Here is a 12058-nt window from a genome sequence, read left to right as displayed (position 1 = left end):
TGAATGCAAACTTCACAGTCCAGATCTTCTTTTGATCCTCCAAGTTCAAGTCCCTTTATTTTTCCTTTCCTGTGCCCCTCTTGAAGATCCCTGTAGTTCAGGTGGCCCATTCTCCTATGCCATATCTCTTTCGTATTCAATCTGGATGCATTTGCTTCAGCACTNTGTCTGTATGAATAATCTCAAATAATTTAGATGATTTTCCTCTTCTCGTTGGAAATGGAGATTTTGTCATCTTCCCCTGAATGCAAACTTCACAGTCCAGATCTTCTTTTGATCCTCCAAGTTCAAGTCCCTTTATTTTTCCTTTCCTGTGCCCCTCTTGAAGATCCCTGTAGTTCAGGTGGCCCATTCTCCTGTGCCATATCTCTTTCGTATTCAATCTGGATGNACTTCACAGTCCAGATCTTCTTTTGATCCTCCAAGTTCAAGTCCCTTTATTTTTCCTTTTCTGTGACCCTCTTGAAGATCCCTGTACTTCAGGTGGCCCATTCTCCTGTGCCATATCTCTTTCGTATTCAATCTGGATGCATTTGCTTCAGTACTCTCGACAGAATTGTATTCATCAGTCTCTCCTTGATCAAATATAGGGCATTTGATCTTTCAGCTTTGAGAATTACCTTTTCATCCTTATTGACAATTGTGGCGGAATGATCATCAAAAATTACTTTAAATACCTGATCTATGATTTTCCCAACTGATAATAAGTTCATTCTCAAAGCAGGAACATATCCCACGTTTCTCAGATTCACATTTTTGATATTCCCATCCAACTCAGATGTCAGCCTTACAGTGCCCTTTCCAACAATTTCCGTCGACACATCGCTGGCTAGATTCAATTTTCCACAATTCTTCTTATTTAATTCAATGAAATTCTCTTCATTCTTGCATAAGTGTGAGGTGCAGCCACTGTCCAAGCACCACTCACTTCTGTTATCCAACGAGACTCCTCCCCACGCTGTTTCCTCCACCGATTCTTCACTCCTGGCATAAAAACTCTGTTTCTGCATTATTGACTTTATCTGAGTCTTTCTCCTTTTCGGGACAATTGACAGCCATGTGTCCCTTCTTGTGAAAACGGTGATATCGATATGGAAACGTCTTCTTTTGTGCTGAATTTTTATTCTTCTCGTTGGATTTCTTCTTAGCTAACATAGCATCCTGAGTTGCACTCTGTGACTCACATTTCTTCCCATCATTGATTGCCATGATCTTCACACGTAAATCCTCTGGTTCAGGTAGTGTATCTCGAGAATCCATTGTACAACGAAAGACTTCATAACTTTGTGGAAGACTTTGTAATAACATTATCACCAATAATTCTTTATTCACCTCGATTTCCATCTCTTGTAATTTATCGGTGACATCAAAGAAATTAGTCAGGTGATCTCGGACATCTCCCCCTTCTTCCAGTTTCATAACTGCGAGCTTTTTCAATAATTTTGACTTCCTCTGTGGTCCCTTCGACTGGTAGATTGAATTCAGCTTGTCCCACATCATTCTCGACGTTGCACAGCCCTTAACTAATTTCACTTCAGACGGGCTGATATTCAGAATGATGTCGAACCTGGCTTTTCTATCATTTCTCTCCCATTCTGTTGCCCTTTGCTGTGATGCTGCATCGTCAGCTCTCACTTCAGGATTCACAATTTCTGCAGACACATACTCCCATTCATCATATTTTACGAGTAATGCTTCTACCTGGATTTTCCATGTGTCATAATTCTCACACCCCGCCGCCCCGAAAGTGAGAAAACAATAATTATCATTACTATTTGGCTGTATAATCCCTTCCGCCCTCTCCCCCTCCGCCCTCCTTGCTCCAAAGAGCAGAAAAAAAATTATCAATAATTATTATCATTATTTTTTGCCTCTAACCCCTTCCACCTCCCTCCCCCACACCCCGCCGCCCCGAAAAAGAAAAAAACAATTATTATCATTCTTTTGTGGCTCTATAACCACTTCGTCCCCTCCCCCTCCGCCGCTGTGCTCCAAAAAGGTGAAAAAAATTAACAACAATTTTTATGATTATTATTTGACTCTAACCCCTTTCACCTCCTCCCCACACCCCGTCGCCCTGAAAATGAGAAAACACTTATTATCATTATTTTTTGGCTCCATAACTACTTCATCCCCTCCCCCTCCACCTCTCTGCTCCACAAAAAAGAAAAAAAATTATTAACAATTTTTATGATTATTACTTGACGCTAACCCCTTCCACCCCCTCCCCCACACCCCGCCGCCTCAAAAGTGAGAAAACAATAATTATCATTATTATTTGGCTCTATAATCCCTTCCGACCTGTCCCCCTCCGCCCCCCTGCTCCAAAGAGCAGAAAAAAATTATCAATAATTATTATCATTATTTTTTGCCTCTAACCCCTTCCACCTCCCTCCCCCACACGCCGCCGCCCCGAAAAAGAAAAAACAATTATTATCATTATTTTGTGGCTCTATAACCCCTTCGTCCCCTCCCCCTCCGCCACTGTGCTCCCAAAAGGTGAAAAAAATTATCAACAATTTTTATGATTATTATTTGACACTAACCCCTCCCACCCCCTCCCCCACACCCCGCCCCCACAAAAGTGAGAAAACAATAACTATCATTATTATTTGGCTCTATAATCCCTTCTGCCCTCTCCTCCTCCGCCACGCTGCTCCAAAGAGCAGAAAAAAAATTATCAATAATTATTATCATTATTTTTTACCTCTAACCCCTTCCACCTCTCTCCTCCACACCCCGCCGCCCCAAAAGTGATAAAACAATAATTATCATTATTATTTGGCTCTATAATCCCTTCCGCCCTCTCCTCCTCCGCCACGCTGCTCCAAAGAGCAGAAAAAAAATTATCAATAATTATTATCATTATTTTTTACCTCTAACCCCTTCCACCTCTCTCCTCCACACCCCGCCGCCCCAAAAGTGATAAAACAATAATTATCATTATTATTTGGCTCTATAATCCCTTCGTCCCCTCCCCCTCCGCCGCTGTGCTCCGAAAAGGTGAACAAAATTATCAACAATTTTTATGATTATTATTTGACTCTAACCTCTTTCACCCACTCCCCCACACCCCGCCGCCCTGAAAATGAGAAAATAATTATTATCATTATTTTTTGGCTCCATAACCACTTCATCCCCTCCCCCTCCACCTCTCTGCTCCACAAAAGGGAAAACAAATTATTAACAATTTTTATGATTATTATTTGACTCTAACCCCTTCCACCCCCTCCCCCACACCCCGCCGCCCCAAAAGTGATAAAACAATAATTATCATTATTATTTGGCTCTATAATCCCTTTCGACCTCTCCCCCTCCGCCCCCTGCTCCAAAGAGCAGAAAAAAATTATCAATAATTATTATCATTATTTTTTGCCTCTAACCCCTTCCACCTCCCTCCCCCACACTCCGCCGCCCCGAAAAAGAAAAAACAATTATTATCATTATTTTGTGGCTCTATAACCCCTTCGTTGCCTCCCCCTCCGCCACTGTGCTCCAAAAAGGTTAAAAACAATTATCAATCATTTTCGCGATTATTATTTGACTCTAACCCCTTTCACCCACTCCCTCACACCCCGACACCCTGAAAATGAGAAAACAATTATTATCATTATTTTTTGGCTCCATAACCACTTCATCCCCTCCACCTCTCTGCTCCACAAAAGGGAAACAAAATTATTAACAATTTTTATGATTATTAATTGACTCTAACCCCTTCCACCCCCTCCCCCACACCACGCCACCCCGAAAAAGAAAAAACAATTATTATCATTATTTTGTGGCTCTATAACCCCTTCGTCCCCTCCCCCTCCACCACTGTGCTCCAAAAAGGTGAAAAAAATTATCAACAATTTTTATGATTATTATTTGACTCTAACCCCTTTCACCCCCTCCCCCACACCCCGCCGCCCTGAAAATGAGAAAACAATTATTATCATTATTTTTTGGCTCCATAACCACTTCATCCCCTCCCCCTCCACCTCTCTGCTCCACAAAAGGGAAACAAAATTATTAACCATTTTTATGATTATTAATTGACTGTAACCCGTTCCACCCCCTCCCCCACACCACGCCACCCCGAAAAAGAAAAAACAATTATTATCATTATTTTGTGGCTCTATAACCCCTTCGTCCCCTCCCCCTCCACCACTGTGCTCCAAAAAGGTGAAAAAAATTATCAACAATTTTTATGATTATTATTTGACTCTAACCCCTTTCACCCCCTCCCCCACACCCCGCCGCCCTGAAAATGAGAAAACAATTATTATCATTATTTTTTGACTCCATAACCACTTCATCCCCTCCCTGTCCACCTCTCTGCTCCACAAACGGGAAAAAAATTATTAACAATTTTTATGATTATTATTTGACTCTAACCCCTTCCACCCCCTCCCCCACACCCCGCCGCCCCAAAAGTGAAAAAACAATAATTATCATCATTATTTGGCTCTATAATCCCTTCCGCCCTCTCCCCCTCCTCCACTCTGTTCCAAAAAGGGGAAAAAAATCAATAATAATAATCATTATTATTTGGCTCTAACTCCTTTCGCTCCACTCCCCCACACTTCGCCGCGCCAAAAATAAAAAAACAATAATTAATGTAATTATTTAGTTCTGTAACACCTTCACACCCTCTCCCCCTCGCCACTGCTCTAAAAAGGAAAAAAATCTATCAACAATAATTTTCATTATTATTTGGTTCTAACGCCTTCTGCCCCCCTTCCCTTACACCGCGCCGCGCCGAAAATGAAAAAACAAAAATTAACAATAATGAGTATTAAGATTTGGTTCTAACCCCTTCGCCCCCCTCCCCTTCTCCCGCAGCATTTAAAAAATGGAAGAACAAAAATCAACAATGATTTTAACCATTATTTTTGAACCTCATCTCTGACTATCATTTCTAACCCTCATTGCACCCTTATTCCTGACCCTTATTTTTGACCCTCAGACTGATCCTTATATCTGACTTTTATTTTGACCCTTATTTGTGACCTTCAATGGGAAGTCAAAATATTCCGGTCAAAATATGAGCGTCAAAGTATAAGGGTCAGAATATAAAATTTGACTATAATGGCCTGGATTGAAGGGTCAGAATGTAAGGGTCGAAAAATGAGGGTTAGAAAGACTTGGGGATGAACCCTCCCCTTCCCTGGGCAATCTGACAATCAGCACTGCATAATTTAAAATAAAATAGCAATGAGATCGGTGATCGATTTTACATTTTAAGATAAATTTGAGTACTTAAAAATTCGGACAATCCGGTCATTTCGGTCTTAGAATAAGACCGGAGTTTTTGCAGTGCATTTCGCGTATTTGACGAACATTTTTATTAAGATTTTATTTAGTCCTTGAATTGATTATTACTCGTTGTTCATTCTCAAACTTTAGCTTTAAGGTATTTCGGATTTCTTATGAATTGTTTGGGGACTATAATTTCTTTTGTAGAAATGAATAATTAAATTAGAACGAGAATCGGAATGTCTGGAGTGTGTGCACGCATCCCAAGAAGCATATCTAGTATTAAACAAAAATTATATTGACAAAAAGGCTAAACTAACATTGATTTGAGCGAATAAATCTGAACCGCCGTATTTTGCATTTACTTATTTTTATTAATTTATTTGTGTTTGACCATTCCTCATCGCAGGTAATGAATTATTATTATTTTGGGATTCGGGTGTTTTAATTGAATGATGTTCTCCCATTGATATTGTGCATTTGTTCATTCGGCTTGCGTCTCTTTTGTGTATTATTTCACATGGTTTTTGAGAGTTTAATATCTTCGTACTGATTATTTACAGGACATTTTTCTTGCCATTAATTTATATATTACAACTCAATTTAAAATATTATTATTATTAAGACAGTAAAATTCGACAACTCTACAGCGCGACGGAATTTTTGGAAATAAGGCAGGAATTTGTCATGCAATGGGTAAGACTGAGTGCGGTGTTGTCAGATCTGAAACAAGAATGTACCGTAGCACCACAATTGGAGCAAACGCAAAAATCAGTGGACGCATTAGACGAAGAAGTCCATACCCACATACGTGAATCATTATCGGAAAGCCACGAGCGCTCGAAAAGAGCACATTTCGGATTCATAGGAAAAATTAACAAGATATTTTTTGGGACAATGGACAAGGACGACGCTAACTATTATGATCAAAGCATTGAATCGCTCAAAAATAAAACAAGCGAGACGTTGATTTTAATTGCGAATCAGACACACATTATTCGCTCAGAATTCGAAAGGATACAATCTGAGGTTCGTAGATTTGACGAGACGATAGAACGGCTCAACTAAACACTACACACGGCGGTTATCAACATAAAAGACCAGCTGGAGCGGGCAAACTACAATGCAATGTTAGCCAGCCTGCTGGCCGCGTTAGATGGAGAAATAGCGCAGTATACTGCGCAGCATACGAGGTGGACACGCAAATCTTGGTGAATTCAATTTTATTTGCCAGGAAGGGAGAGCTCCACCCCGCCGTGCTGCCTGCCAAGAACCTCATTAAAGCCGCCAAGGAAATTTCGGAGACAGTTAGTGGAGTGGAAACCCCGTTCCCTCTAGAATTATTGCGCGTGAGGGAATTATTAAGACTAGCAGATTTGACCACGTATTTCTATAAAAATAAGGTCGTGTTCAAGCTAACGTTCCCAATGGTAGGACTCACTGAATAGACAGTTTATAAACATCTAACTTTACCGTTAAGAATTTCAAATCTAACCATGGAAACTGTAGCATTCATAATCCCCAGTTACCCGTACACGGTCATTTCGGAAAATTCACACTCATATTTTAAACTTGACGCACAAGATCTTGACCTATGCAAGAAAAGCCCGAAGTACCGGATATGCAGGGCCACGCGCCCTATATATGAAGTCAGCGGAAACAGGGCTCCGAGGTCCAGATCATTACTAATCCGCGATTCACTCAGTCTGAAATATGCGACATTAGTTTCAAAGCCCTGTCACAGACATTTTGGGAAAGGCTAGATAATTCTAATACATGGGTATTTTCAGTATTTGTAGAAGACGAATTGCGCATTAATTGGGAGGGCCGCGAGCCAAACACGAGAGTTATCAGGGGGAGAGCCACTCTGACACTCCCTCAGACCTGCGAGATCAGACAGCATTCTGTCGCGCTCATTCCATTCATGGAAGCCTCTTCCGATTACGGAGCAAAATTTCTCGATCGAGTCATGCTCAATATTTTGACATTACAGGATGAAACCATTCAGAGGGCCGAGGGGGAGGGCATCTCCGAGATCCTAGGAGACGAGACAGAAACTCAGATGAGACAAGGCAATCGGGGAAATTATTGGGTGTACAAATAAGTTGTAGGATACTTTGCAAAAATTTAAAATTGATTTTTGAAAGAGAGTAAACTACATTTATTCATCAAAATAATCTCCATCATTTTAAATGACCTTCAGTCATATGTTAGGTAATTCACGGATGCCTTCCGCAAAAAAAGTTTCATCTTGCGAGGCGAGGAAATTATTGACCCATTTTTGCACTTCTTCAATGTTTTGAATCGCACATCAGTCAATTCGTTTTGCATCTTCCGAAACAAGTGAGAATCAGTGGGAACTAAGTCCGGTGAATACGCCGGATGTGGTACAACTTCCCATCCAAGAGCCATTAACGTATCTTTGATCGGTTTACCCACATGAGGCCTGGCGTTGCCATGGAGCTATTTTACTGGACGTTTTCCTTTGCCCGTAAATGGACGTTTTTGTTCAATTTCTTGGTTCAATCTTATTAATTGTTGACGATAGCAATCGGCAGTAGCTCTCTTGCCATACTTCAAAAGTTCATAATGCAGTACGCCTTGTATATCCCACCATATACACAGCATGATCTTCTTACAGTGGATATTGCGCTTCGGTGCCGATGTCGTCGGCTCACCGGGGTTAACCCAATGATATTTGCATTTTGGATTATCAAAATAAATCCACTTCTCATCGTTGGTCACAATTTTCCACAAAAAAGACTTTCTATGTTGCTTATTGTAAAGATTCAGACATATGTCAAGTCGGCTATCTTTATTTTCATGAGTCAAAAAGTGTGGCACCCACTTTGTTCCTTTTCGAATCTTTCCCATTGCGTTTAAAAGATAGGAAACGGTATGTTTTAAAAGTTGTTTTTCCGTCTGGCAAGAGTTTTCATCCAGCAACGCTTGCAGTTCCTGGTCATCCAACCTTACAGAAGCCCCGGTACGTTCACGGTCAGTAACGTCGAAAACACCTTCTTTAAATCGCTTATACCAATACTCACATGTACTTTTAGATACAATATTCTCCCCAAGAACAGAACAAATCGATTGACATGCTTTCCTAACAGTTTTTTCTTGATGGAATTCATAGCGAATGCAGTGTCTAATAAATTGCTTATCGATCTGCATATTTTATTCACAGAATTTAAGGTTATGCTTATGACTCCCTTATGTTTTGATACTACATAACAAACCCCACGATATCATATGTAAGCGGTAGCTTTGAATTACTTTCATGACACGGAATCGAAGTGTCCTAAGACTTATTTGTACACCTAATACAACTTCGGGAAAGACAGCTTGGGATTACAGACTATCATTAATCGAGCCAAAAACATGGCCAAACAAAGAGACATGACGCGACGATTCGAACGAGTAAAGCACGGATTGAGGTACACAGGTGTCGGTCTGGTAAACGTTGCGTTAATAGGGGGAATCATGTACAAGTTCTCATTATGGTCAAAGATCATAGGGATCTGTGGGGGACTTTGGAGGTTTTCAGGTGCGGGCAGGCGAGGGCGACGGATCCGGCATCGCTGCAGAACCTAAGACCGGCCAAGGAGTAGATTCAGATCACCCATCCACATGGAGGAACCCAGCAGGCGCAGAGAATCACTGGCGAGGGTACATTCGACATCGAGGCCTACTATAACAGATTATCGAGCCAGAAGTACCCGCCAGACATACCCTGGTGGAAAATCCAAAATTATAGCGTAACATACCTGATCAGAATCTGATAAGGTAACCTGATCAGTGTCTGATCAAGACCTGACTAAAATTTCCACTCAGGTATAATTAAATTTGAGAGAGAAATTCGTACGTGTCCTGGTAGCTGAGATGGTAAGAGCACCCGACGCGACACTGGGTGGTCCCGGGTTCGATTCCCGGCTAGAAAGTTACTAATTTTTTCTGTCAAAAAATTAAATTTCATTAATGCCTAATGAAGGTAGGCGGCAAAACCCTAGTGGAAAATCCAAAATTATAGCGTAACGTAACTGATCAAAATCTGATAAGGTAACCTGATCAGTGTCTGATCAAGACCTGGCTAAAATTTGCACTCGGGTATGACCAGTGCCCAATCAGTCAAGTTGGGTTACCCCATGAAAGAATGATGATCACGCCGCTACAATCCAGGTGAGCCGAGGGCAGCCCTATGGCTCGACTTACTCCAGAAGGATGGCAGACTCCACGAGAGGGGAACTTCCATGTTAGAATTAGTTGTTAAGAATTAATTTTGTAAGGTTCAGTCGTCAGGGTTTTTTTTATTATTATTATTACTTTGATTTACGACTATACCGGAAAGTCAATGGAGTATTTAAGATAGACTGAGGATAAAACATTGGGATTTTGTTCATAAAGCGGAGACTCTTATAAGCCCGCAAAGCATTCAATAGACTATTGTACGGGAGTACTAATAGTTTCAGTAGGGGGTGTGACGTGAGAGCCTTTCCCTCACATCGAAAGTTTCGTAACTTTAGTTCTAGGATTTCAGGACGAATTGGAAACTGAATGAATCTACGTTCAGGGACTCATTCAGTCTGGAATATGCCTTAATTCACCATTCTCACGGCGTTATCCGAGTCCAGTGTCCTTCGAGAAACTGTTTGACTACATGGAACCATTGTCACTGACAATGGTAAGACAGTGGTAGTGCAGAAAACCGTTTATCCAAGCATTTCGGGGCTCCAGCCTCTCTGAGGCCCCTTGCTGGAGCAGATCACGGTTGGAGGCGAAAGTGGACCGTTGGTCCGACCTATTGAAATTACTAGTCATTACGCGCTACACTGAACCCGATCGGCCAAGTCGGCTTGTAGACTCCCATTAAGTGTTTATTATATAATCAATTAATCTATAACCGGAGTGATCACTTGTGGACCTTCCCCGAACCTTTCCCAAGTGATATCTGGGATTTAGGCGAACTCCCCGTGAGCTCAACCACAGGAGCTAACTGAGGTTAAAGGCACAGGAACGAGACTAGTGAAGAAGCAAGAGTTAAAACATTTGAATTTGACAAAGGGGTCAAACTCAAAAACATCATACTGAAATTTGTGAAATTTTTGAAATTTTGGTAATTTTTGAAATTTTTCAAATTTTGGAAATTTTTGAAATTTTTGAAATTTTTGAAAGTTTGAAATTTTTGAAATTTCTGAAATTTTTTGAATTTTTGAAATTTTTGAAATTTGAAAAATTTGAAATTTTTGAAATTTTTGAAATTTTTGAAATTTTTGAAATTTTTGAAATTTTTGAAATTTTTGAAATTTTTGAAATTTTTGAAATTCTTGAAATTTTTGCAACTCTTGAAATTTTTGAAATTTTTGAAATTTTTGAAATTTTTGAAATTTTTGAAATTTTTGAAATTTTTGAAATTTTTGAAATTTTTGAAATTTTTGAAATTTTGGAAATTTTTGAAATTTTTGAAATTTTTGATGTGACGTGGGAGGTTTTCTACCTCCCTTAATCAAGTCACCTTTCGACGTGAAAACAAATGCCGACTAGTCTCGGTACGAACTCACGGGGGGTTCGCCCATTTAGGGATGTTTAAGGGAGGATTGATAAGTGTTCTCTCACAATAACCGAACTCGGGTGGATATAAGGATGAGTATATTTAACTGAATCTAATAGTTAAATACAAAATAATGTCAATATGGCTGTTATGCCCCAAATAACTTTACAAAATCTCTCTGATGATTCGGATAACGTTAAGTGACGAAAGTGGCACATGTTGTTCGAATCAAAACAAAGAATGAAGAAATATAAAATAACGCTGAAATATTCGTGAATAAAATCCACTTATATTCGACGAATGTAGATAACTGGAGTGCAGCGTCAGCATTTTGCACCCCGACAACTGGCCTTCGCGCGCGTCGGGAGACGTCACCCGATGCCACGCAGATCTACGACGAAAACAATGACCTGATGCAATCGAATACACGATAGAATATAAAAACTGGTGAATTTGTTGCCTCGGGGCCACTAATTCGACGACACTTTTATTACCTACTTTTACTTTCTACTCGCCTAATACCTTCAGTATCAGACCGAGTTCTAATTTATTTAATAAATGGTAAAATAATCGTTTAAAATCAATTCTCAATAAAGATACTTATTTCTCATACTAGGGGCTTCGCCCCCTGCTCGCTTCGCTCACCAACCCCGGGAGGCTTCGCCCACCCCGCTCGCTTCGCTCGCTCCCCCCCAATCCAACTGTCAGCCCCCCCACCGCGTTTGACCCTGGGACACCCTCCTCCCTTCTACCCCCCCCCCGACCTTGGGCACCCCCTGACCACCCCCTGACTACCCCCCCCCGCCTTTAGGCGTCGCTTGAATTTTTACGGCGCCTAAATTGTCTTAAATTTTGCCCTTATTTTTTTATTATATAGAGAGATATAAATATATATAAAATCACCCTGTGACCTGTCAGGATTAGGTTGGCTTGAGTCACATCAGGTCACGTCAGGTCGGTTGGGGTCACGTCGGCTCGGGTCACGTCGGGTCGACTCGGATCACGTCAGGTCGGCCCCAGGACCACATCTGTGTCGCGCCAGGGCCGCATCTGTCGCCACAGGGCCACATCTGTCGCCACAGGGCCGGGTCAAGCGTCGCCTGAATTTTGAGCGTCGCCTGAATTTTTGGGCTTATTTTTTTATTATATAGAGAGATTTACTCGCGTGTGATAAATCCCTTTCATCGAACCCAACCGCTCGGGTCCATTACATTTTTCGTGGCAGCGTATCTTTTGGGAAGACGGAGGCCTGATCAACCACTGTCTAATCAC

Source organism: Diachasma alloeum, unplaced genomic scaffold (assembly GCF_001412515.2).
Source record: "Diachasma alloeum isolate Michigan unplaced genomic scaffold, Dall2.0 Dall_scaffold_00720, whole genome shotgun sequence".
NCBI classification, from domain to species: Eukaryota; Metazoa; Arthropoda; class Insecta; order Hymenoptera; family Braconidae; genus Diachasma; species Diachasma alloeum.
The sequence above is the reverse complement of the archived record's forward strand: the minus strand, read 5'-3'. Positions refer to the sequence as shown.